Source organism: Delphinus delphis, chromosome 8 (genome assembly GCF_949987515.2).
Source record: "Delphinus delphis chromosome 8, mDelDel1.2, whole genome shotgun sequence".
NCBI classification, from domain to species: Eukaryota; Metazoa; Chordata; class Mammalia; order Artiodactyla; family Delphinidae; genus Delphinus; species Delphinus delphis.
The window spans coordinates 49160848-49183906 of NC_082690.1; the positions used below are offsets into that span (position 1 = coordinate 49160848).

The 23059-nt window shown below is 35.9% G+C and overlaps 1 protein-coding gene across 2 annotated transcripts in view; it reads left to right on the forward strand.

Moving 5' to 3' along the window:
• Nucleotides 1–23059, forward strand: part of DLG2 (discs large MAGUK scaffold protein 2) — a 929335-nt gene that overhangs the window by 65228 nt on the left and 841048 nt on the right. The window lies entirely within an intron of this gene.

Genomic DNA, 23059 nt, shown 5'->3' on the forward strand with positions numbered 1-23059 from the left:
TTTTTGCTCTGACCCCTCACCTGTGTGTGCCCTAGGGTAAGTCTTCTGTTCTATGAGTTCATTAGAAGTGACTGTTTAGGCAATTGGGAATGACAAATGTCTCTAGGGAAGCTAGCTGGTGGCTTCAGTACTTAGTTCTACCTCTGGATTCATTTGTAGCTTCTGAGAATTTCCTGTGGTTTCTGTTCAGATTAGTTATACAATCAATCAGTCAATGTATGTGTGTGTTTATATTTCATCCTGTATTTTAAAACATTTTATCATAGAAGTTTTTGGACTTATGTGATACACAAAAGTAGATATAATAGTAGAGAAGGTATAACAAGCTCCCGTATACCTATCCCCTAGTTACAGTAAGCATCAACATTTTATCAAACTTACTATAGTATTTTTAAGCTACAATATCACACTATTTGACTAGACAATACTAATGTAACTCGACAAATAAAGATAATTTCTACTTAATTAACTAAAAAGTTACCAGTAAGTCTTTAATAGTATCCAATACTTAGTCTATATTCAAATGACTCATTATTTAAAAATATTATTCTATAGTTGCTTTGTTTAAATCTGGATCCAAACAAGGTGTACATCTTATCTTTTTTTTTGTTGTTTCTCTAACTTCCCTTTAATCTAGAATGGTTACCCCCACTCCCACTTTTTAAAAAAAATTCCAAAGACTCATTGAAAATTAACTCAGTAAAATTGCTTCTTATGGTGTATAGAATGTTTCTCTATTTATAATTCCTATAAACTAGAAAATAGATATGAAGACTGGATTACATTTGGATTCAATTTCTTTAGCATACTTCATAGGTAGTGCTGTGTACTTTATATTGCATTAAATCAGACGGTACTGTCTGGTAATCATAATTTTAGTGTTATTGAGATGTAATTGGTGGTGTAGTTTTTGTCACTCTGACCATTTCATTGTGAAGATTCTCATTAACATTTCATCTAATACTTTTACCATCTGTTGATGATTGTTACCATCTTCAGTTTTTTCAAGAGGTTGCCAATTGGTGCCTTTCTAATTCTATAATTTTCTCTATATTTATTAGATGGAAATTTTCCAAAAAGAATTTTTGCTCACAAACTAGAGTTGTTAGTGGACTCTAAACTTAAGTTTGTATAGAAAAGAGAGGATAAATGTTTAATTTGTCTTCTTTACTTACCAATGATCATAGTAAATGGTTGCTACCCTAGTGCCTCCAGTGCTGACTAGTGATTTTGTAAATTTTGTTTAGTCTTATGTCTTCTATATAATGAGGCACTTCAAGTTGCTTTTACAAGAGGGAATATAAATAGAAAATAAAAAAGCAAGAACACTTAACTACAAAATTACTACAATTTGGATTAGTGTTTCTTGGGTTCATGAAAAGTTGTTGGACCTGCCATTTCTGAGATATAAGCAAAAAACTTTATATTGACAAAAAAATAGTTCTTACTTTGATAAGCATTCAATATTAAATTTCCCAGTCCTTTAAGTCTTTTTTTTCTAACACCTTTATTAGAGTATAATTGCTTTACAATGGTGTGTTAGTTTCTGCTTTATAACAAAGTGAATCAGCTATACATATGCATATATCCCCATATCTCCTCCCTCTTGCGTCTCCCTCCCAACCTCCCTATCCCACCCTTCTAGGTGGTCACAAAGCACCGAGCTGATCTCCCTGTGCTATGTGGCTGCTTCCCACTAGCTATCTATTTTGCATTTGGTAGTGTATATATGTCCATAACACTCTCACTTCGTCCCAGCTTACCCTTCCCCCTCCCCATGTCCTCAAGTCCATTCTCTATGTCTGCGTCTTTATTCCTGTCCTGCCCCTAGGTTCTTCAGAACCACTTTTTTTTTTAGATTCCATATATATGTGTTAGCATATGGTATTTCACTCTGTCTGACAGACTCTAGGGCCATCCACCTCACTACAGATAACTCAATTTTCTTTTTATGACTGAGTAATATTCCATTGTATATATGTGCCACATCTTCTTTATCCATTCATCTGTTGATGGACACTGAGGTTGCTTCCATGTCCTGGCTATTGTAAATACAGCTGCAATGAACATTGTGGTACATGACTCTTTTTGAATTATGGTTTTCTCAGGGTATATGCCCAGTAGTGGGATTGCTGGGTCATATGGTAGTTCTATTTTTAGTTTTTTAAGGAACCTCCATACTGTTCTCCACAGTGGCTGTATCAATTTACATTCCCACCAACAGTGCAAGGCACTGTTCCCTAATGTCTGTTTAGGTCTTCTGCCCATTTTTGGATTAAGTTGTTTGTTTTTTAGATATTGAGCTGCATGAGCTGCTTGTAAATTTTGGAGATTAATCCTTCATCAGTTGCTTCATTTGCAAGTATTTTCTCCCATTCTGAGGGTTGTCTTTTCGCGTTGTTTATGGTTTCCTTTGCTGTGCAAAGCTTTTAAGTTTCATTAGGTCCCATTTGTTTATTTTTGTTTTTATTCCCATTTCTCTAGGAGGTGGGTCAAAAAGGATCTTGCTGTGATTTACATCATAGAGTGCTCTGCCTATGTTTTCCTCTAAGAGTTTTACAGTATCTGGCTTTACATTTAGGTCTTTAATTCATTTTGAGTTTATTTTTGTGTATGGTGTTAGGGAGTGTTCTAATTTCATTCTTTTACATGTAGCTGTCCAGTTTTACCAGCACCACATATTGAAGAGGTTGTCTTTTCTCCATTGTATATTCTTGCCTCCTTTATCAAAAATAAGGTGACCATATGTGCGTGGGTTGATCTCTGGGCTTTCTATCCTGTTCCATTGATCTATATTTCTGTTTTTGTGCCAGTACCATACTGTCTTGATTACTGTAGCTTTGTAGTATAATCTGAAGTCCAGGAGCCTGATTCCTCCAGCTCTGTTTTTCTTTCTCAAGATTGCTTTGGCTATTCGGGGTCTTATGTGTTTCCATACAAATTGTGAAATTTTTTCTTCTAGTTTTGTAAAAAATGCCATTGGTAGTTCAATAGGGATTGCATTGAATTTGTAGATTGCTTTGGGTAGTATAGTCATTTTCACAATGTTGATACTTCCAACGCAAGAGCATGGTATATCTCTCCATCTGTTTGTATCTTTTTTTTTTTTTTTTTTTTTTTGCGGTATGCGGGCCTCTCACTGCTGCAGCCTCTCCCACTGCGGAGCACAGGCTCCAGACGCGCAGGCCCAGCGGCCATGGCTCACGGACCCAGCCACTCCGCGGCATGTGGGATCCTCCTGGATCGGGGCACGAACCCGCGCCCCCGCATCGGCAGGCAGACCCCCAACCACTGCGCCACCAGGGAAGCCCTGTATCATCTTTAATTTCTTTCATCAGTGTCTTATAGTTTTTTGCATACAGGTCTTTTGTCTCCTTAGGTAGGTTTATTCCTAGGTATTTTTTTTCTTTTTGTTGCAATGTAAATGGGAGTGTTTCCCTAATTTCTCTTTCAGATTTTTCATCATAAGTGTACAAGAATGCAAGAGATTTCTGTGCATTAATTTTGTATCCTGCTACTTTACAAAATTCATTGATTAGTTCTAGTAGTTTTCTGGTATCTTCTTTAGGTTTCTCCATGTATAGTATCATGTCATCTGCAAAAGTGACAGCCCTACTTCTTCTTTTCCGATTTGGATTCCTTTTATTTCTTTTTCTTCTCTGATTGCTGTAGCTAAAACTTCAAAAACTATGTTGAATAAGAGTGGTGAGAGTGGACAACCTTGTCTTGTTCCTGATCTTAGAGGAAATTGTTTCAGTTTTTCACCATTGAGAACGATGTTTGCTGTGGGTTGTTCACATATGGCCTTTATTACGTTGAGGTAAGTTCCCTCTATGCCTAATTTCTGGAGGGTTTTTATCATACATGGTGCTGAATTTTGTTAAAAGCTTTTTCTGCATGTATTGAGATGATCATATGGATTTTCTCCTTCGTTTGCTAATATGGTGTATCACATTGATTTTTTTGCATATATTGAAGAAACCTTGCATTCCTGGGATAAACCCCACTTGATCATGGTGTATGATCCTTTTAATGTGCTGTTGGATTCTGTTTGTTAGTATTTTGTTGAGGATTTTTGCATCTATGTGCATCAGTGATATTGGCCTGTACTTTTCTTTCACTGTGACATCTTTGTCTGGTTTTGGTATCAGGGTGATGGTGGCCTCATAGAATGAGTTGGGGAGTGTTCCTCCCTCTATATTTTGGAAAAGTTTGAGAAGGATAGGTGTTAGTTCTTCTCTAAATGTTTGATCGAGTTCACCTGTGAAGTAATCTGGTCTCCTGGGCTTTGGTTTGTTGGAAGACTTTTCATCACAGTCTCAATTTCAGTGCTTGTGATTGGTCTGTTTATATTTTCTGTTTCTTCCTGGTTCAGTCTTGGAAGGTGGTGCTTTTCTAAGAATTTGTCCATTTTTCTGGCATATAATCACTTGTAGTAATCTCTCATGATCCTTTGTATTTCTTCAGTGTCAGTTGTTACTTCTCCTTTTTCATTTCTAATTCTATTGATTTGAGTCTTCTCCCTTTTTTTCTTGATGAGTCTGGCTAATGGTTTGTCAATTTTGTTTATTTTCTCAAAGAACCAGTTTTTAGTTTTATTGATCTTTGCTATTGTTTCCATCATATATTTTTCATTTATTTCTGATCTGATCTTTATGATTTCTTTCCTTCTGCTAACTTTGGGTTTTTTCTGTTTTTCTTCCGCTAATTGCTTTAGGTGTAAGTTTAGGTTGTTTACTTGAGATGTTTCTTGTTTCTTGAAGTAGGGTTGTATTGCTATAAAGTTCTCTCTTGGAACTGCTTTTGCTGCATCCCACAGGTTTTGGGTCATCGTGTTTTCATTGTCATTTGTTTCTAGGTATTTTTTGACTTCCTCTCTGATTTCTTCAGTGATCTCTTTGTTATTAAGTAGTGTATTGTTTAGTGTCCATGTGCTTGTATTTTTTACAGATTTTTTTCCTGTAGTTGATATCTAGTCTCATAGTGTTGTGGTTGGAAAAGATATTTGATATGATTTCAATTTTCATAAATTTACCAAGGCTTGATTTGTGACCCAAGATATGATCTATCCTGTGGAATATTCAATAGCACTTGAGAAGGAAGTGTATTTTGTTCTTTTTGGATGGAATGTCCTATAAATATCAATTAAGTCCATCTTATTTAATGTATCATTTAAAGCTTGTGTTTCCTTATTTGTTTTCATTTTGGTTGATCTGTCCATTGGTGAAAGTGTGGTGTAAAGTCCCCTACTATGTTTGTGTAACTGTCGATTTCCCCTTTTATGGCTGTTAGCATTTGCCTTATGTATTGAGGTGTTCCTATGTTGGGTGCATAAATATTTACAATTGTTATATCTTCTTCTTGGATTGATCCCTTGATCATTATGTAGCTTCCTTCTTTGTCTCTTGTAATAGTCTTTATTTTAAAGTCTATTTTGTCTGATATGAGAATTGCTACTCCATCTTTCTTTTGATATTCCATGGAATATCTTTTTCCATCCCCTCACTTTCAGTCTGTATGTGTCCCTAGGTCTGAAATGGGTCTCTTGTAGACAGCATATATGCGGGTGTTGTTTTTGTATCCATTCAGCCAATCTGTGTCTTTTGGTGTGAGCATTTAATCCATTTACATTTAAGGTAATTATCAATATGTATGTTCCTGTTACCATTTTCTTAGTTGTTTTGGGTTTATTATTTTAGGTCTTTTCCTTCTCTTGTGTTTCCTGCCTAGAGAAGTTCCTTTAGCATTTGTTGTAAAGCTGGTTTGGTGGTGCTTATCCTTAGTATTTTCATTGTTTTTGAACTTCTTGTTTATCCTTTAAGGTCAATGTGATCCTACATTTCGATGATTATTTTTCTAATATTTTTTCTAGTATTTCATTCCCCCCAACCCCCCTGCCCTCATCCATAGGATTTGGGTTGAGATAAATAACAAGCCTATTCCTAATCTCCTTTACTCAACAAAGGATTAATATGTGTAATAAAGCAGTCAAATAGTGATTTGTTTTTTAAGTTATGCTAATAAGAATTAAAAAGAGAAAGAGAATTAAAGCTTCTAGAAGTGAATTTCTTAGCCTCCAAAGAAAAGATTGATGGTACTTTAAGCGAACTTAGAAAGAATACTTTATGAAAAAATTCATTAACATGCCTATTTATCTTCCTGACCTTCATTTTATCAATATCTTATTATGTGGACAAAATGAAGACATCATCATAGTACAAAAAGCTTATTTAAAAGGTAAATGGGTCAAGTTTGTATGAAATAGCAATTATGGAAATAATCACAAACAAGTCACTGAACAAGATTTTGCTAATTAGGTTATACCCAAAGAAAGGGTCTGCATTACTGTATTTAACAACCAAGAAGGACACATTCTGGCTGGTCACAAACCATGTATGATAATCTATAATGAATATGAGTAGTCTAATGAAAAGGTAAATGTATTATGTAAATGACAAACTTGGGGCAGATATGTTGTTTTAGGTAGAAAGGATCTGGCCTCAATAATTATTAGTATTAAAATATGGGTAGCTAAGTCTATAATTTAAAAAAAAAATTCCATTAGTTCTTCCAAAGGTAACCTGTAGTTTAATATTAAACAAGATGAAGCTGTGTGACAAAGTTGTAATATTCAGTATATAGACAGAAAGACATGTACATAAAGTCTAATTTTAAATGCTTTATTAATAAAGTCTTGTATATCTACATAAAAGATGTAAAAATGCAATGTGTTTTTTGTAAAATGAGATTAACACAGCATATCATGTCATCAGACAAAACAGCATTGTCACTTGGTAAGTTTTATGTATGCTGTTTCAAAGAACCAATTGGTAAAGAAAAACTGCCTGATAATTATGTCAGTCATTCACTCATTCATTCACTCAGCAAACATATGTCAAATATTATGTGCCAGATATAGTTTCAAGCTCTGAGAAAATAAATATTAATAAGACAAGGACCCTTCGTTTATGAGCTCACAGTCTCTTTGGAGAATTATGCACAGAAACAGTAGTAGTTGACTATGAAAAATGTTACATTGGAAATATAGAGGATGTACTTTGGATGACTTGAAAAGAATGAGGGTTCTTCTGCTGGGTAAGCTAGAAAGAGTTTTTCCAAGGAGGTAACTTTAGATTTGGATGTTGAAGGTTGAATACTAGTCCACCAACTGGAGAAATGGGGAAAATCAATTCAAAAGTAGGGAATCAATTACATTTGTTGAAATAGGAAAGTATAGAACAGCATGTGGGGTTCACAAGGAATATATAGTTCTGTGTGATTGGAGTAGAGAGTGTATGAGAGAGAATGGCAGGAGATGATACTCCATAGTATTGGGTAAAGATGGGGAAGATCGGGTGCCATGAGAAGCAGCTTGGGCTTATAAACTCCAGTGTTTATAGGCATCCAGCAAAGGTTTTGATGCAGTTTTATGTAGTCATCACTTCTGTGGTTTGTGAGGGATAGGATGAAGGTGGGGAAAGACTGTAGGCAGAAAAATGAGTTTGGAGAGTATTGCCAGAGTTGAACCCAGGTAGTGGTAGTTAGAATACCCAAAAAGGTGACAATTTCAGGAGTGCTTTACAACATAGAATCATTTAGACTAGAGGAACAGTTGAGTATCATGGGTTACAGAGAGAAATAATGAGGACTTACTCTAAAGTAGCCAAATGGGGTAGATTACAATGATATTGAATCAAGAACAGTTGGAGGAACAGATTTTAGGGAAAAGCTACCTGAGCCTCGTTTGGGGCATGTTGAGGTTTAGGGAGCTGAAGAATACCCAGGAAGGGCTGTGAGGGACGGGGACTTAGAGGTATCCTTGTCCTCATTAAACAAATAATTTTAGAAGGGAAGCGTCAAACCATCTATTTGGGATTTGATTCAGCTTGGTGAACTTGTGTTGAAACAAAGGATACTTTCTCTGCCTGTAAAAAAAAAACAAAAAACAAAAACAAAAAGAAAACAGTAGTCAAACCTTATGAATATGGAACAAATGTGTTTTTCTAAAGCATCAAGAAGCTCAAAGGACCTTTTGATGTAAATTTTCACAATGTTGGTATGTAAAAATTATCATCCTTGGGTTTCCGTTTTGAATCCATGTTGTGAGATTAGGCCCAGGGTTACCTTTGATCTTGATTCATAGAGATTTAATGGAAGGTACACATATTTTGTTCAAACTTTAGAGAAAGACAGAAAGTTCTAAGGAGTTTTTGGGGATTTGGAGATTTTAAAGGCTTTTTAAAAACAAAAACCTCTTGAAAACAAAAACCTCCCAAAAATAAGTTTTTTTTTTAAATTTAGTGACAGTGTGACAATTCAACTATCGTTTACTTCTTGACAGTATGACAAACAGTTTTCCTCCATTATTGTTTCAGAATTTTTCCTCACAAGCACTTTAATAGGTATTTTTAAAATTTCCCTCTTTCTTATTTGGGATAAACAAAATTCAGAGAAATTAAGTGACATTATTGAGAACATTCAGAGTCAGTGAGACAGAATTTAAGCATTGGTCTTGCATGAGTCTCCTCCACAACTGATAAAAGTTCAGTGTGAGGCCTCAGTTGCTTCAATCTCTCTCTCCCTGTCTGTCTGTCTGTCTGTCTGTCTCTCTGTGTGTGTGTCTTCTCTTCAGCTATTTTTCTGAAGTGTCCGCCAAAGTGGAATATGTAGTTATTAGCTCAGGTCATTGTTCAAATATGCTAGCAACTCTGTGGTTTCATCTTTTGCTACATTTTTGAGTACTCAGTAAGATTACTGATTATTTTGTAAAAGGCCAAAGTGTCTCTTCAATGAGCATTTGATAAGTGAATGTGAATGACTTAGTGCTATCAAAAGTATTCGATCAGAAACATAGTTGGAAACTAGGGAAATAAATTCTGCAGATAAATAACTGTAATAGCACAGGTCATTCAGCATAACTTTGCCTTTAGTAAAGCCTATGGAAGCTGAACACAGAAAAGGCTTTTTTATATGTGAATAAGGAATAGATTCCAAAGACGCACCACTAACAGAACTTGATTTGTACGTTTGTGACTTTTTAGAGAAACATGTATTTATAACACTATTAAACAGAATAGCCTTAAATCAAAAGCATAAAGTGTGGTTAGACTAGTAGCATCTGGAAAGAATCAATCCTTTTGCCTATAATGTTTCTAAGCAACCACAAATTGAAGCAATGCAAGGATAGTTCATGGGAAGTTAAAGCTATAATTTTCAGATTTCTACAATTTTGAATCTGCTGTAAGGCAAAGACAGTGAAAGCTAATGTACACATTCTGCTTTTATTAAATACAAATTTCATTTATTTAAATACAAAAATCACAGCTTTTAATAAGAAAGGAACCTTTTCAGGAAGTCCTATTTAAGCCATTCTTTGTTATGAATAGTTAAAATCTGCATATGTAGTCCAGCATAATTACTTTGTGAAATATAAAGCAACACTGAAATTATGGTATTATTAGTATAAAGCTATGAATTTGCTAAACATACTTCAGATACTTTCTGAACTTTTAAAATTCTAATTGGATTGAATCCAATCGTTATCAAACAATACTTCAATGCACCTTTTTATAATATGAATCTAAATGTAAGTCATTAATTTTCCCCTGTCCCCATTTGCATTTTATCAGATTAATTTAAATGTAAATATACTTTACACAAATTACCTCTTAAAATCCTTGAAGGTAAATCTCAAAGTTCTGCCACCTAAGAAGAGAGGAAAATACAGACTTTCCTATAGCATTCAAATAAAGCCATTTTAGAACACTGATTTCTCAAAAGGTCTTCCTTTTTTCTATGAAATAGGGTTTCTTTGTAACAGTGCAAAAAGCTGGTAGGAAATGAAATAAATCTTCCCCATATATCATGCAGGAAAGATTATTTTCTAATATGTAAATTTATGGTACATTTACAAAAAATTTCCATATAATAGTACAAAATTTTAATATAGGCTATCAGGACTTTTATATTAGATAACTAGGTGAGTTGACCATAAGAAGTATAGGAATATTATTTACTCTTTTTTTTGGAGAGAGATACTGGCAAAACATGTTCAACCATAAATTAAAAAATAGTAATTGATCTTAGTAGTATATTGACTTTCACCAATAAATTAAGCAAAGTTTCTATGCTAGTATAAAAGATTGTGTGTGTTGCATGCAAATATATAGATATATGTATGAATATAGATAGAATAGTTTCTTGACTAGGAGAAACATATTTTCTGATTTTTTATCTATGAATAATAAAGTAGTGCCATATTATAAAAGTAATGTGATGTTTTTCTTCTTAATCATGTGAACCAAGGGCTGAAAGAGACCAGTAGAAATTAATTAGCCCCACATCATTAACCTCCTTAAAGCTAAAGCCATAGACTTTGGTTCTTTGGGCATAAGGGGGCAAATGGATTTGTGAAACAGCCAGAATGGAAAATGTGAAGATTAACTGAGGATGCAGTGGGCACATTTCTCCATCGGGTGGCCTTCCATAAAATAGACTCCCAGATATCCTCTTTCTACCACCTGCCTACACATATGATTACAGCAGCCTTCATTAGCACTTACTAGCTAAGTCAAAGTCCAATATTTTGTTTAGTGTCTTGGTTCCCTTATTCTGCTTCAGGAGCCTACTTCCTATAATTTCAATTCACCAATAGTTTCTTGAACACTTATAGAGACCTAATAGTTGATTAAGGTTTAGTCACTGCATTCCAGAAACTGATACTCTTGTAGGGGAGAGTGGATATATATATATTATTCATGCTAATAGAAAAGAACCCTGTCACCAAAGCAATCTTGAGAAAGAAGACCCCTGATTTCAAACTATATTACAAAGCTATAGTAATTAAAACATCATAGTTTTGGCATAAAAACGGACATATAGATCAATGGACCAGGGTAGAGAGCCCAGAAATAAAGCCATGCATATATGGTCAATTAATTTACGACAAAGGAGCCAAGAATATACAATGGGGAAAGGACAGTCTCTTCAATAAATGGTGTCGGGAAAATCAGATAGCCACATGAAAAAGAATGAAACTGGACCATTATCTTAAACCATATACAAAACTTAATATGAATTAAAAACTTGACTGTAAGACCTGGAGCCATACAATTCCTCGAAGAAAACGTAAGCAGTAAGCTCCATAACTAGGTCTTGCCGATGATATTTTGGATCTGACTCCAAAAGCAAAAGCAAAAATAAACAAGACTACATCAAAATAAAAATGTACTGCACAGAAAAGGAAACCATCACTGGAATGAAAAGGCAACCTACTGAATAGGAGAAAATATTTGTAAAGCACTTATCTTATAAGGGGCTAGTATCCAAAACATATAAAGAACTCATACAACCAACTCAATAGCAAAAAAAAAAAAAAAAAGAAAAGAAACAATCCAATTAAAAAATAGACAGACTATCTGAATAGGCATTTTTCCAAAGAAGGCATATAGGTGATCAGCAGACACATGAAAAGATGCTCTACATAATTAATTATCAGGGAAATGCAAATCAAAACCACAATGAAATATCAACTCACACCTCTTAGAATGGCTATTATCAAAAAGACTAGAAACAGCAAGTGTTGGCAAGGAGAAAAGAACCCTTGCGCACTGTTGGTGGGATTGGAAATTGGTGCAGCCACTATGGAAAACAGTATGGAGGTTCCTCAAAAAATTAAAAATAGAGCTACCATATGATCCAGCAATTCAACCTCTAATATTTATTCAAAGAGCACAAAGACACTAATTCGAAAAGACATATGCACCCTCATGTTCATTGCAGCATTATTCACAATAGCCGAGATAATGGAAACAACCTAAGTGTCCATCAACAGATGAATGGATAAAAAAGTGATACACACACACACACTAGAATAATATTTAGCCATAAGGAAGAAAGAAATCTTGCCATTTTTGACAATGTGGATGGACCTGGAAGACATTATGCTTAGTGAAATAAGTCAGACAGAAAAACAAATTAGCATACAATCTCTCTCATATGTAGAATCTAAAAATTAAAAAACAAAACAGAACTAAGCTTAATAAGTAACAGAGAGCAGACTGGTGGTTGCCAGAGGCAGGGGACTGGGGTTAAGAGAAATGGGTGAACTATTTTTGAAATTAATTAATTAATTAATTTAATTTAATGCACATGTTAAACAATTTTGACAAATTTACTCAAATTTTATTCAAATGTTATGCATATTTAATGCAAAGATACATGTGGTTCTCTTAACTATTTCCTATGCACCCCTTAGTAAAACACTAATGGCTCAAAAAAAAGTAGTACAGAGGAGAAGAGGTTGTCTTCCAGGACCCCACAGCGTACCACACAATGGAGTAGGTATTCTGCCTTCTTTGTCACATCCAATTTTCCCCAAAAATCTTATGTGGATAAGGGATTTCAGTAGTGTGCCAGAACTTAGACCCAGGTATGCCTGTCTGTCAATCTGACTCCACAAACACTGTACTATTACCTTGCTACTTTATTTCCAATCAGGAGAAACTGGGAAGGTTTCTCAGAGAGGGTGGATTATAAAGATGTAATTACATAGGTTTTTTTTTTCTTCTTTTAAATGAATAACAATTCAAGTTTTCATTGGGATTCTAAGTACCTAACAAAGTTGAAAAAATGCACCTCTCACCATGTGAGAGGCAACTCAGATCTATGAAATTGTTAAAAATTAAGTCTTTGAATGGATTGTGTATTTCAAGCAGCTTCAACATGCACAAGAGGAAGTGCATGCTCGCCAGGAAAGAGGAGTTTCTTCTTCCCAGTAAGAGTTTAGGTTCTTTTCTTGAAGGGAATAGACAAAACTCTCCCTTCAGCATTATCATAGTTATTTGTATTGTCCATTTGAAATTTTGTTTATAGTGTTTTAGCAAAAGAATGAAAAAAATTGGCCCTATCATTTACCAGTGAGAAACTTAGAGCAAGTTAGTTTCTCTGAATTTCAGTTCCCTTATAAGTAAGGTGAGGGGATAAAGTTTGCCTCACATGTTGTTGTGAAGCTCATATGTACCTGCATATATCTGGCACGTGGTAAAGAATACATGTTCTGTTTCGTTTTATATGATTCTTAGCCTGGTAGATTGGCCCTGTGATGTCTTGGTACAGGGCTGTATACGGCTGTCCCATCCAGCGGTCTTTATGTGACATTATCAAATTTTGGAAAGGCGGGCTTCCCTGGTGGCGCAGTGGTTGAGAGTCCGCCTGCTGATGCAGGGGACACGGGTTCGTGCTCCGGTCCGCGAAGGTCCCACATGCCGCGGAGCGGCTGGGCCCATGAGTCATGGCCGCTGAGCCTGCGCGTACGGAGCCTGTGCTCCGCGACGGGAGAGGCCACAACAGTGAGAGGCCCGCATACCGCAAAAAAAAAAAAAAAAAAAAAAAATTGGGAAAGGCATGTTTCTAATGCTTCAACCATGTCTGTGGCATGAAGCCCTTTATTGCCTTGGCTAAATGCCTAATGGAAGAGAGAGACACTTTCCATAAAACAGTTAAAGTAAATGAAGCTGTTCTTTGTATTTTTTTTTTAATTCCCTGAAGAAAAGCAATGTATGACCTTAGGCAAGTTCCTTTGCTTAGTTAAGCCTCAGTTTCCTCATCTGAAAAATAGAATTATCCTATCTGCCTTGAAATGTCATGACTCCTTAATAAGTGAGATGTTTTAGATGCATGAGAAATAGGAACTTTTTCTTCCCCTTCTTGTTGAAATCATTAGCAATTTGTAGGAACTTGTACTTATGAGAGATACAACAGCACAGTGGTTTAAAAAATGAAGTCCCAAACGTGTCAAACCTAAGTTTCAACCTAATTTTCCTACATGGTGGCTGGGATAACTTTTCTGGAACTTATTTTTTCTCATTTCTAAGTTAGAAAAATAGTACCTAAGTTCAAGGGTTGAATAGTTAACTACACTTATATAAGTTATATGATATATATACAAAACATCTAACATATTACAGTATAAAAATATAAATTTAAGTGGAATCAAGTTGGAGATTTCAAATGACCCTCTTAGGTAATGGAAGTGATAAATTGTTTAACAAGTCAAAGCCATTATAATGTGAGAAAAAGTATCCCATATGCAGAGACTTCATTCATTTCAATTTCAACAAACAATATTTGAGTGCCTAGTAGTTATCAGACAGAATACTAGACTCTGGAGGTTATAGAAAAAAAATTGGTAAGGCATGAGTTCTAGGTTATGTACAAGTATATTTTTCTCACTTACTTGCTGAACACTTACCGTGTTTCAAGCACACAAAATAAAAATAATACTAAACATGAATTGAATGCTCATGAATAAGCTTCATTATGAAACTCTGTTCTAAGCTTTTCATGCATTACTTCATTAAATCTCCTATCACTCCTGATGAAGTATACCTTGTTTTTACCTTTAATAGATGAGAAAACAGAATCTTAAAGGCTAAATAATTTGTCTAGGCTTATACTGCAGCTAATAAAACACAGAATCAGAAATCTAAATCCTGAATTCCTAATCTGTACCTTAGACAGGCATGTTGACACCAAATGTATAATTTTCCTTTATGAATGGTACCATTTTTCCTAAATGAATAATTTGCCTTAAATAGAATTCATGTAATTTATTTGATACAGTGACAGTTTTGACAACATGCTTATTTTATTGACCAAATGGTCATTAATGGAACATTAAGTCTTTATTTTGTAGGAATGTTTACATAGAACACCACGAAGAGTAGGCAAACATAAAATACCTCATTATTAGTAATTGTAAGATGATGAGAAAATTATCAAAAGGTAAGAAAGGAAGTTGTGACATGCTGAGCAAAAGGCCAATGCGAGGTATTTGGAAAAAACAAATTGAGCAGATTATTGCCATGTGTATTACATATCCTGAATACAATTGACCAAACCTTCAACCTCACTGAAAATACAAATTGACAGTGGGGACTTTGGACACTTTTAACAGTTTAGGATTATTGTCAAAGTTACTAGCTGTATAGGCTGTGACAACACAATGAAAGCACAAAACAGCTTTGAAGAGCTTGGTTATAGGAAGTAAATTACCTGTCAGTGTCTGAGCTCTTGTCTTTTCTATTTGCATTAACCAAGAAAAGTAGATACAGGGTAAGTAGAAGGAGATATGTGCATCTCCTACTGGCACTGATCAAAGCTTTCTAGAGTAGTGATAAGTGCCTCATTCCAGGAATAGATAACCATAGCCACAGAGACTTTGAGCAATCATCCTGTGCTTAGAATGAGACTTAGCAATCTACAGTCCATAGGCCAGATCTGGCCTACGACTGGTTTTTGTAAATAAAGTTCTATCGGAACATGGCCACATCATTCGTTTAGGTAGTGTCTATGGCTGCTTTCTTTCTACAATGTCAGAGTTGAGTAGTTGCTACAGAGAATGTATGGTTCTCAAAGCCTGAAATATTTACCATCAGGCCCTTTACAAAAAAATTTTGCTAACACCTGACTTAGAAGATTAACCAAATTCTGGAGTTTTCGGATGAAATAGATAAATTAACCATAAAACAATCAGAAATCATGCAGTGTCCTCTTAAAATAAGTGTTTTGTTTTTTTTTTTAAGTAGTTGTCATAAAACCCGTTTTTAAGAATCTATTAATATGGAGAAAGTGAATATTTCACCAAGGCTTTCCTGGAATTATCCTTGCATGTCTTGTGAAATAAGAAGTTTTAAATACAAGCACTCTTTGAACAAATATTGTTGAGTAGATTTTGAGTACTAGTACCGAACTGGGCACTAGAAACACAAATTGAGTTAGATATAACCCATGTCCTTAAAGAGTTCACAGTTTATGGGGAGTTAATATTGTATCTTTTATTTAATTTCAGTTTCTTATAGATATCATATAGTTGGATCTTGCTTTAGTCAGTCCATTAATCTCTGCCTTTTAATTGAAGAGTTTAAACTATTTACCTTTGATGTAATTATTTCTACAAGCTAGAGCTTCAATCTGCCATTTTGCTGTTTGCTTTCTATATCTACCCTCTGTTCTTTGCTCCTTTTTTCTCTTTCTCCTGCTGTTTTTTGGATTAGTTTTGATCATGAGGTGAATTGGTATTTTCTCTTATGTTCATTCTGCTTGGGGTTTGTTGAGCTTCTTAGATCTGAGGATTTATAGTTATCATTAAATTTGGAAAATTATTGGTCACTGTTTTTTCAAATAATTTTTCTTCCCTCTCCCACTTTCTAGACTCCATTTGCACATGTGTTAGAGCAAACTTGATATTATTCAGCATACCATTGATGCTCTGTTCATTTTTTTTTCAGTCCTTTTAAATCTCTGTGTTTCACTTTGAATAGTTTCCACACTATTTCTTCATGTTCACTGGTTTTCTTCTTCTGTAGCATCTTAATTTATGGTTACTCTAATCCAGTGCATTTTCACTTCAGGTATCTAATTTTTATTTTTATATATTCTGTTTCCTTCCTCATCCTCCTCATCCTGTTCATGTTTTTCTGTACATTTTTAAGTATATGGAGCATATTTTTGTGTTAGCTTTTCAAACATTCCTCTAACTTCATAACCTCTATAATTCCGGCTCTGTATCTATTAATTTTTTATCCTGATTATGGATCATCTTTTCCTGCTTCTTTGCATGCTTGGTAATTTTTTTTTTTTTTTTTTTGGATGCTAGACATTTTGTACTTAATGCTGTTGGTTTCTGAGGTTGCTGTATCCTTCAGGCTATTGGATTTTCTCTGACAACTCTTAAGTTACATGGAATCGGTTTAGGGCTTTTGAGGCTTGCTTTTAATCTTTTTTTTTTTTTTTTTTTAAGGTAAGGCTTTCCTAAATCTATGGATAATTAGTGTTAATTTACCCTATAACTAGAGCAATATCCTTCTTTTTCCTTTACCTGCTGCCCTAATAATATAAGGTCTCTCTACTCTGGCTGCTGGAAATGTGAAATATTCCCAGCTCTATGTGAGCCCTGGGAATTGTTCAGTCTATTACTTTTCAGTGATTCTTTCTCTGGTCTCATGGACCCTCAACCTATGCATGCCTAGATTATTATACAATCAGAGAATTGGCCAGAACAAGGAGGGTGCTTTTCAGATCTCTGGGGTGTTCTTTCTATCTCTCTCTCTGGTATCCTGCCGGCAGATTCTACCTGCCTAGGTCACCCTAAACTCCATTTTCTATCTTCTCAATGCATGAAAGAAACTGAGCTCTGTTTGGGTTCCATATTTCTTCTCTCCTAGAAAGTGCCTCCAAGCAATAAGCTGGGGACGTTGTTGAGCTCACCTCATTTATTTCCTTCCTTTTGGAGATTACAGGGATAGCTATTACCAAATGACTGAAAATTGGTAGTTTATATATTTTATCTGATTTTCTAGTTATCTATGGTTGGAGGTAATTTCCCTAGTGACTAATTCTTCCTAGGTAGAGGTGGAAGTCACAATTATTGTAAATGAGTTGTGAGATATAATAGATAATTGTACAATATATTCTTTAGGTCTCCAGAGGCACAAACTACTAATTCCCTAGAGAAGGTAGGGAAGAATTTATAAGGAAGATGTGACATTTGAGTTGACATTTGAGCCTGAAAGTATAGTTAGGAATTTGGCCCTTGAGCCTAATTTTTTTCATTTCTTTGTATTTAGCCAAATTAATTCTCCATTCCTTTCATTGATTGATTACTGCAAACCTTTACTTTCCAAGCCTTCTACCAAAATAGTAACACCTTACTCTTAAGAATTGGCCTTCCTTAAAATGAGATAATTTGTCTTAGAAGGCATTTTCTCCCTCATTTTCTTACCTTTCCTTAATAAGTTATCACCCTTCACAAGCATATTTACCCTCTTTCCTCCTGCTGAAAGTTCACCTGTTCACCAGCACTGTTGATTCCATCCCATTAATTGTTTTGGGTGTCAGGGAGTGGATTATATTCCTAGGTCACCAATTATATTTTCTTTGAATATGAGTTTAGAAACCCTGATTTTTTTTCTCCGTCTTAAGAATTAACTTATCAAATATAGCAGGAAATTTACTGTGAAATATAAATTAACCAGGGCTTCCCTGGTGGCGCAGTGGCTGAGAGTCCGCCTGCCGATGCAGGGGACACGGGTTCATGCCCCAGTCCAGGAAGATCCCACATGCCGCGGAGCGGCTGGGCCCGTGAGCCATGGCTGCTGAGCCTGTGCGTCCGGAGCCTGTGCTCCACAACGGGAGAGGCCACAACAGTGAGAGGCCTGCATACCGCAAAAAATAAATAGTAATAAATAAATTAATTAACCAAATTTGATGGACCAAAATGCACAGATTTAAAATCAAATGTTTAATGTGGAAAAAGCGGAATAGGGTCTGTAATCTTGATGTATGGGGAGCCATGAAAAACCCTAATAGCCCTAAGAAAAAAGGATGCCATTTTATTCCTCATTCAACCTTAGGGAAGGCTAGAGAAATTAGAGTAGGAGGCCAAAGTGTAATAAGCATTCCTTTTAACATCTTTTTAAAAAGAATCATTTGCAAGCGTCCTTGAGGATTTCATATAAGATGATATTTTTTTCCTTAGTTCCATATACTCTCCAGAAACCAGTGGACTTTCTCTAATTTAAAATATAAATTCCAGATGCCCTAGACAATCATTTTCAGGCAGCATAACCTTTATTAATAAAAATAAGTATGTCTAGAAATGTATTAACTCTTTCAGATCTCCAGGACAACCTTAATGGAGTTTAAGTCAATAAATTCCTCAATAATCACTAGTAGCCTAAAAGAGTTAACACATCTAACAGAGATAGGGTATTTAGACCTTGTTCTTGAGTCTGCATCGAGATTTACTAAGCAGGAGGTTAACAGATTAGAACAATGCATAGTCGTTCATTTCTGAGTTTTGCCACTGTTTTAGGATATATATGTACCTCAGATCAACTTGGGAAAAGTTTTTAATTCTCCAAAAGAGAGTATTTTTAAAGGTTTATTCACCCTAAGGAAACATGTCACTGATTGGAAAGGGGATCATTTTGTTGGCAGTGGAAGGAACCTACAATTTGGAGTAAGCTATACCTGAGCTTAAATTATAATTCTTCTACTTATGATCATATATACTCAGATACCTATGTCTCCTAACAAAACCCCATATGTTCTAGCTCTCCTTCATGAAACCGACAAAGCAAAAAGAACAATGTAAGAGAAATTACCTGGGTTCAAATCCCAGCTCTACTATCTTCCAGTTGTGTGGACTTGAAAAAGTTGCCTGATTTACCTGGTCTTCAGTCTTTTCTTTTTTTAATGTACATAGAAGTGAGATTTAGGAGGTAATAATATACATCTTATGGATTGTTCTTAGGATTAAATGAGTTATTACTGTATAGCAAAAGCAAAGCCATGTGTTTGGTGTATAGTAGTTGCCTAGTAAGTGACATTTTAAAAAAGTATTATTAAACATAAATCATCCAGTTGTAAAATTGAGTATGTCCTAGTTGTCAGAGCTGGAATGGCACATTTGCTGACACTGTGCCTCGTCTCTTCACCATGTCCTAGCAGCCACTGATGTGCTGTAATGTGATAATAGCCAAGCCTTGTTGCTGGAGGGTTGGTAGAGTTATTTTTCCAAACAACCTAGAGAGAAGTTACAACTTCAGAGTTATCACCAGCTTCCCCCAGGCTTAATTTCAGAGGTGTTAGAGTTAAGAACAGCGAATCATTTTCATCTACTTAGTATCTGGCCCCCAAGAAAGAAAATGAAAGCATGGAAATTGGTATCACATACCAATGAAAAGAGAAGCTAGTTTCTAGTTCCATCTCCCAAAATGAAAGACTGGAACTTGCTGTTTGAAGATAGAAGGTATAAGAACAAGTGCCCTTACTGAGCTCAGCATCATCTGATAGTGCTTCAAACAATGCCAAGTCTTAATGGGGGCTGAATTTAATAAAATATCACAGTCAGCTTTTATCAAGGCCACTGTAAAGGAGATCTCTGCAGAAATGATCAAGAAAGAGTGCGTGTATGTGTGTGTGTGTGTGTGTGTGTGTGTGTGTGTGTGTGTAAGTGATGGATGAAACGTTGAGTACCTGCTGAATGAGCAATGAGATAATGTATGCAGCAGTTCTTTGGAGATTGGAAGGCACTATGCAAACATAGCAATTGCCTTTGCTAATATTATAGTAGTAATATTTTGAATTATTTTCATTTCATTTATTGTCTGTTTCCAACACTGTAGTTATACCATGGTCTTAATTCTTTGGCATGGCCAACTTTTAGAAAGTCATTAAAATAAGGCTCCTGTACATTAAGAAGTTTGGGGAAAGATCTGCGTTTTGTTTAATGCCCTGATTTTTTAAAAAATTTAAAAAATAATTTTCAGAGTTTATATATATTGGCCTTGATTAATAAATACTTTTTAAATTTACTACTAATCATTTGAAAAATAATGCCTAGATTTTAAAAAAATGGCAGATACTCAGGTATAGTGGGTCTTTGTTGTTACTGTGTTAAATTTAATTTCTCATTTATTCATGTTGTTACCATATTTATTCGCATGCTTCTCATTGTATTACAATTTATTCATTCATTTAACAAATAATTCTTGAGCACCTGTTCTAGGTACTAAATAGACCCTGAGGACGAACTGGTATACACTGCCACTGCTCTTAGACATGAAACAAGTATAAAATCAGACTGTGATAGGTGCTAGAAAGGTGGGGAACATGCTGCCATGAGAAAATGTAGTGGACAATCTGACCGAGTCAGGGAGGCCCAGGAAGACTTTCCTGCAGAGTGAAAAACACACATGTGTTTAGAGTCAACATACCTGTGTGCCTTTTGATAAACTATTTCTGAACCTCATGTTGTTTTCCATAAAATAGGAACATTGATGTTTATCTTGCATTCTTGATGTATGGATTAAATGTACAGCAGGAATTGCCTGCTACCACCCTCACCCCTCTGCAGTCCATTCTTTTTTTTTTGGCGGTATGTGGGCCTCTCACTGTTGTGGCCTCTCCCGTTGCGGAGCACAGGCTCCGGACGCGTAGGCTCAATGGCCATGGCTCACGGGCCCAGCTGCTCCACGGCATGTGGGATCTTTCCGGACCGGGGCATGAACCCATGTCCCCTGCATCGGCAGGCGAACTCTCAACCACTGCACCACCAGGGAAGCCCTGCAGTCCATTCTTTATACATAGTCAGAGAGATCTTTTTTAAAATGACATCCAGATATGTGGTGTCTCTGCTCACAGCAGAGTGGCTTTAAATCTCAGTAAAAATCTCAGATCTTTCCAGTGGCCCATAAGGCCCCAAATGAATTCGCCATTTCTCCCTTCTTCTGCCTCACTTCCTACCATATCACCTTTGTTCCCTGCCTTGCTCACCACCTATTTCTAGTCACAGCAGTTTTCTTGCTACTCCTTAATCCCATCAAGCCAAACTGGTTTCTGCCCAATAGCACTTGCTCATTCTGTATTTGCCCTTCTCTCTTTGAAGTGCTCCCTCCAAATATTCACATTTCTTTCAGGTCTCTTGCTGAAATGTTCTCACCTCAGAATTACTTTTCCTGATCTCTTTATTTCAATTATTTCCTCCTAGTCTCATTCCTACCCTTGCATTTTCTGGTTCTCTTTTCCTTTACCCTGCTTTGATTTTCTTCATAGAACTCATTGATAAGGCTAATTGTTATAAGAAAACCACAATAATAATCTTTTCTACTAACGATATTTACTATTTGCCAGGCTGTCTTCTAAATTCTTTATACCTGTTAACTCATTTACTACTCTGCATAATATGAAAACATACATAATTACTATTAACCTTATTTTACAGGTAAGGGAATAAGACAGAGCAGTTATGTAACTTACCTAAGGTCACACAGCCACAGCCAAAGTGGTCAAGCAAGAATTTAGGGCCAGAGAGTCTTAATTCCAAATATCATGCTCTTAACAATTATGCTCTACCGTCTCTCAGCTTGGAAGTATGCTAAATAGTCATTGTTGCCCTTGTGTGTTCTCTGTCTTCTTGTTGGCACCTAAGCTCCGTGACGGGGACTGTATCTGTGGGGCCTCAACACTACCATACGTACAATGAACGTTGGTGCCTGAAAGCACTTCGGGTGGTGCCTAGCTACAGCTAGTCTTTATTATGTACAGTTATGGTCATTACATTTACCATAACTGTACATAATGAAAATTGATATGCGGAGTTGGGAGTTATTGCCCCTAGAAAAATTATTGAGTCTGAAACATCTCAGGTGCCCTCATCCTCCCATTTCAACGTCCTTCACCCTCTGCTTTTGCCTCCCCTGTCAGGTCTTCAGTGCCTAACGCCATCTCCTCCTTCCCCTGTTAACTTTCTCTTTATACATGACCTGAAATCTTTTACTTGTGGTATATAGACAGCTGAGTTATGACTTAGTGGTACCTCAGTGAAACAAGCTTTTAAATGATTTCATTCAGAAAAAACATTCAATAAATATTTATCAAACACTGACTTATATTTGGCTGTGCAAGATGCTGGGGGAATAGGGTGAAAGTCCTGTTCTTCCCTTCAGGGTATCCTAACTCTTCTAGTCCATCCTCCAGCATAATTTTCATAAAGTGTCCCATTTGCTTCAAAATTTTAGAGGCTTCAGGAAAAAGACCCTTTGTGATCTTTTTTTTCTGTTTCTTTATCCAACCCCTCCCATATTCTAAATATACTACTGAGCCTCTAAAGCTATCACCACAGTGGATGCCTTTTGTGCCTTCACACCATCTCTTCTCTCCCTTTTGTGCTCCTGCATCACCTGACTCACTTACTTGCCCTTGAGGTCCTAGCTCAATCATTACCACCTCCAAGAAGACTTTGCAGGTCAAGCTTCTCTGCTGCCAGAACATCCTGCTCATGCTTGTATCATCCTTATCCTTTTTGCCAGGAGGCCCTATAGATTATGAACTAAAGCAGAGTCTATGTATTTATCACTCGTTGCCATGAAACATCCCCTTGCACGGGGCAGAATTAACACTTGCTCTATAATAGGTGCCCAAAACTTGTTTGTCAAAAGAAGGAAAAGAAAGTAAAGCCCCATTTAAATCAAATTGATGTAGTAAACCTAATGGT